General features: G+C 54.0%; 1 pseudogene across 1 annotated transcript; it reads right to left on the reverse strand.

The window, feature by feature from the left end:
• Nucleotides 1–1,266: 1,266 nt before the first annotated feature.
• On the reverse strand, nucleotides 1,267–2,191 carry LOC308050467 (olfactory receptor 14J1-like; annotated as a pseudogene). Its single transcript has one exon. The product of its transcript is annotated as an olfactory receptor 14J1-like (transcript).
• Nucleotides 2,192–4,892: the final 2,701 nt, after the last annotated feature.

Consider the following 4,892-nt stretch of genomic DNA (forward strand, 5'->3'; position numbering starts at 1 on the left):
GGGATGCTCAGAGACAGAGTCTGTCCCTATTACACACAGAGGCAGGAGTCACAGTGTCCCTCTGGCCTCCTGTTGCCACTCCCAAAGGACAGGAGACACCTCGGCCCTGTGGTGTGTCACCTGCTCTGCACTCATCTGACATGTCCCACATCATGAGGAATGGACACAGAGAGCTCAGTTCAAGGAAGCACAACCCAGTGCTGCATTCAGGTGATTTCCCATAGGTTGTTCCTCCCAATATGAAGTGACCTCAAGACATTGCCTGTCCCACAGGCCTTCACGGAATGGAAAGGAAGAGTTGATGGTGTTTGTGCTCACTCAGATTCACGTCACCTCATGTACATGATGGTCGTGCTCACATCTCATCTGTACAAGGCAAACATGGACTGCTGAACTATTCATTGAGTGTCCATCCATGGAGAGAAAACAGCCTCTGTGGGTGAGAAGCCAGTGCTGGAAATGGTGGTTTGAGAGGCCAGTCCATGGTGGTTGACCTGGGGCTCCTTCCACAGGGTCTCCAGTGCACAGGGGCACAGCCCAGCCCTGCTCTGCTGGTCCTGCAAGTCTCTGGCAGGAGCCTGGCTGTGAGAGGACACTGCTGTGTGCCAGCCCTGCACACACACACTGTTCAGCTGTACACTGGTGTTTGCATTAGTTGCCATTTTCATGGGCATGTTCTTGAGAGAATCTTTGGAAGAAGACATAAGCCTTCAGGCTGTTCAGTTTGGAGATTTTATACCTTTCTATCTGGAAAGGCTGTTGTGAGGCCAGCTCTGTCACAGCAGTGCCCATTGCCTGTCCCTGCCTGCACCCACAGCACTGACACACAGCAGGACGGTGACCAAGCTGCCAGAGCACTCAGGCCTTGCACCAACACCAGGGATGAGAAGGAGAGTGTGGAGTGGAACCAGAACAGCTCTGGAAGAACAAGAGCTGCTGCTGCCTGGCAATGCGGCCATGATGGACTCTTTTACCCTCCTCTCATGAACACGGGAACCATCCCTGGAGCTCTAAAAATGTGCTTGCAGGAAGGATATAGTGATAATCAAGTCACTAAAGAGCCTTTTATTTTGTTTAGAGACAAGGAGAGCATGGCTCCTCCTTTGCACAGCCAACAGTTATAAAAGAAAAGCCAATAGTGAATTAGAAAGGGGATGACAACATTATCACAAGAAGAAAACAAATAATAACAACAAAAAATCCAGATGACAGGCTGGACCTGTAAGTAGCTACATTAAAACACCTATGTAGAAGCAGATGGGTGGTTTATTGCTTTACAAAACAATAAGATATGAGTTTGCACAGGGCATCCTTGAGCTCCTGGTTTCTCATGCTGTAGATGAGGGGGTTCACTGCTGGAGGCACCACCGAGTACAGAACAGACACCACCAGGTCCAGGGATGGGGAGGAAATGGAGGGGGGCTTTAGGTGGGCAAACATGCCAGTGCTGACGAACAGAGAGACCACGGCCAGGTGAGGGAGGCAGGTAGAAAAGGCTTTGTGCCATTCCTGGTCAGAGGGGATCCTCAGCACGGCCCTGAAGATCTGCACATAGGACATCACAATAAACCCAAAACACAGAAATGCTACTAGCCACAAGCAACCCAAGTTCCCTGAGGTAGGAGTGTGAGCAGGAGAGCTTGAGGATCTGGGGGATTTCACAGAAGAACTGGCCCAGGGCATTGCCCTTGCACAGAGGCAGTGAAAATGTATTGGCCGTGTGCAGCAGAGCAGTGAGAAACCCAGTGGCCCAGGCAGCTGCTGCCATGTGGACACAAGCTCTGCTGCCCAGGAGGGTCCCGTAGTGCAGGGGTTTGCAGATGGCAACGTAGCGGTTGTAGGACATGATGGTGAGAAGAAAATACTCTGTTGAAATGAAAAAGAAAAACATAAAGACTTGTGCAGCACATCCCAAAAAGGAGATGGTCCTGCTGTCCCACACAGAATTGGCCATAGACTTGGGGACAATGGTGGAGATGAAGCCCAGGTCAAGGAGGATGAGGTTGAGCAGGAAGAAGTACATGGGGGTGTGCAGGTGCTGGTCCCAGGCTATGGTGGTGATGATGAGGCCGTTGTCCAGGAGGGCAGCCAGGTAGATGCCCAGGAAGAGCCAGAAGTGCAAGAGCTGCAGCTCCCGTGTGCCTGCGAATGGCAGGAGGAGGAACTGGGTGATGGAGCTGCTGTTGGTCATTTGCTGCCTGTGGGCATGAGGACCTGTGCAAGGAGGAAAAGGTTTAGATCGAGCCTTCTATGGGAACAACCAAAGCCATTTCCCAAAGTCTCTCCCACCCCACTCACACAAAGAGACCCATTATTTTTTTCAGGAGAATGTCCTGGCTGAGCCCTCGTCCGTGCTTGATGAGTGTGCAATGAAGAGCAGGGTCTCTGCCCAGGGGCTCCTGAGGACTCAGCCTGACCCTGTGTGATCGGGTGGGCAGGGGCCAGTCCTGGGGTTCAGCTTTGTCAGCTGGAACCGCTCCTGGTGCAGAAGGGACTGTCAGCATCTGTACCCCCAGGCCTGAGAAACTGCGTTTGAGAGGTTTGGTGTTTCTACAGCTCCTTCTGCCCTCCTACCCTGGGCAGTGTTGTTGGGTGTCAGAAACCCTCAGCATTTCTGCTGCACTCAGGGAGAACAGAGCGAGTCCTGCGAGACCAGGGGGTGCCTGTGGGTCAGTGCAGAGTGAGGGCAGCTGCTCTGTCCCTCTGTCCTGCTCCAGCTGCCCTGGGCTGGCACCTTTCTGAGATGGGGGCTGATCAAACTCCCATGTTACCCTGAAAAGCCACCAGGCACTGCTGAGAGCAGAGGGATCCTCCTCAGACCATGACAGGTCTCACCCTTTCCTAAGGTCTCAACACCCGACGTTTAGCCCAGGACACACACAGCTCATTCCCCAGCCCCACAGACTGCATTGCCCACAGCCCACAGGTCAGAGCAAAGCTGGGACACGTGTGCCCATGGACACACCTGCAGGAAAGGACCCCCAAGATCAGGCTGTGCCTCTGCAGCTGAAACTGCCATCCCCAGAGAGCCTGACAGCAAGAACAAGATCCCAACAGCAGTGACCCAGAGCAGGGCAGCAAGAAGGAAAATGCGGTGAGGGTGGGGGTGAGAGAGGCCATGGCAGAGGCAGCCGGGCACTCAGACAGCGTCCCCCTTCCCCAGCTGTGCAGCCACCTCCCAGACACCAACAGTGCCGGGCAGCTGCTCTCAGCCCCTGTGCTCTGCAGAGGAACTGCAGCTCTGGCTGCACAGGAGCTGCTTCATGCCTTGGAGCCCCCGGCCCTGAGGGCAGAGGCTTTGCTGGGTGGGACAGGAGGCCAGGGGGCTGCTCACAGGAGGGATCTGACCTGCAGGGGGGTCACAGGGACTTTTCTATCTTCTCCCTCCCATAAGAATTCCGAGTTTGGTTTCCTCTCATTTCTGATCATTTCCCTGCTGCCTGGAGATTCTCCCCTGGGAGGTGTTTCCCTGTCCATGTCTGTTCCCTGTCAGTGCTCACAGACCATCCCACCCTCTGTGCCCTCTCCCTGGCCCTACAGATCCTGCCTGTTCACAGGCCACTGCCTGGGGGCATCTTCCTGTCTGCAGGCTGGAAAACAGGACAGGTCAGACTAAGGCTGACGGGTCCAGCCAAGGTGATGCAGGTGCTGTGCACAGGCAGAGGGGTGGGGAAGGGATGTCATGAGTCTTCTGGCAGATGTACTGATCACTCAGAGTTGCAGTTCAGGAGTCTCAGTGACTTGTTTCAGCTCATTTTCATTTTATCCTTTCCTGCACCCCCCACTCCTTGGGAGAGGAAACTGAAAAGACAGACTCAGCAAAGCTCCTTATCTGTCTGGTAATCCTTGCATTGATCTTCTCGTTGAGGCACCCCCTTGGAAAAATCCTGGGTGTGATCTGGATGTGTGAGCAGCCCTGACCCACACAGCACCCTCTCCACAGCAGAAGGACCTTTCCTGCCCAATAGGGTTTGCTTCTTCCACCACAGCTTCTCCCCTCCTTATTGCTGGGATCTCCCGGGCCGGCTGAGTGCTGACCCTGGCAGGCGGCAGAGTCCCTGCCCGGCACAGCCCTGGGGTGCAGGGACCCTGCTCTGCAGGACAGCCCTGGGCACTCCTGCCTGCACATTGACATTTACACCCCACAGCCACCCTGGGGAGAACGCAGCATTCACGTCTTGTCACTGACAGTGCAGAAGGCAAACCCTGCTCTGCAGCACATCCTCCCCTCTGATCAGAGAACACCTGAGAGCTGTACTTACATCTCTCGCAGGCTCTGCAATGTGACAGCTTTCTGAGATCCTACCATGATTTGCAGATGCAATGCCCTGCAGCCGCAGGCTTCATATCTGAGAGGATTTAATTTCCAGTGACCTCTCAGCATCCTCCAAGCCCAGATTGCGATTCCCTCTCTGTGCCTGGCTCCTGTGCCCTCGGTGCTGCAGGCAGAGCCCTCAGCCCTGCTGTGTGTGCAGAGGAGCTGCTCCTGGGCAGAGCTGTCTCTCTGCAGCGCTGCCGCTGCCATGAGCTCCCTGTGTCCCAGGAGCCCAGTCCAGCTCAGCAGCACAGGAGCAGCCCTTGATGTCCCTTTCTCTGTCCCCTCTGGGCTCCTCCAGGTGTCCCTGGGGCTCCAGGGGCACAACTTTGAAGCTGAAGTAATCAGTGATGTTGATTCTCTCTCCTCTTCAGAGACATTACTTTCCAGCATTGTATTTTTCATTTTTAAAAATGAATTGGTATGAGAATCATCTTTTCTTGTCCCATCATTAGACAGGACACCAGGAATGTTATGGCAAATTATCTAATTTCTCTAACCTGGGGGAGGAATATCTTCAGTTGAATGAGTTCAGGCATTTTGTTCTGGTTTTACACTCCTAGGTATAGAGAGACAT

The sequence above is a fragment of the Nesoenas mayeri genome (assembly GCF_963082525.1).
Source record: "Nesoenas mayeri genome assembly, chromosome: 28".
NCBI lineage: Eukaryota > Metazoa > Chordata > Aves > Columbiformes > Columbidae > Nesoenas > Nesoenas mayeri.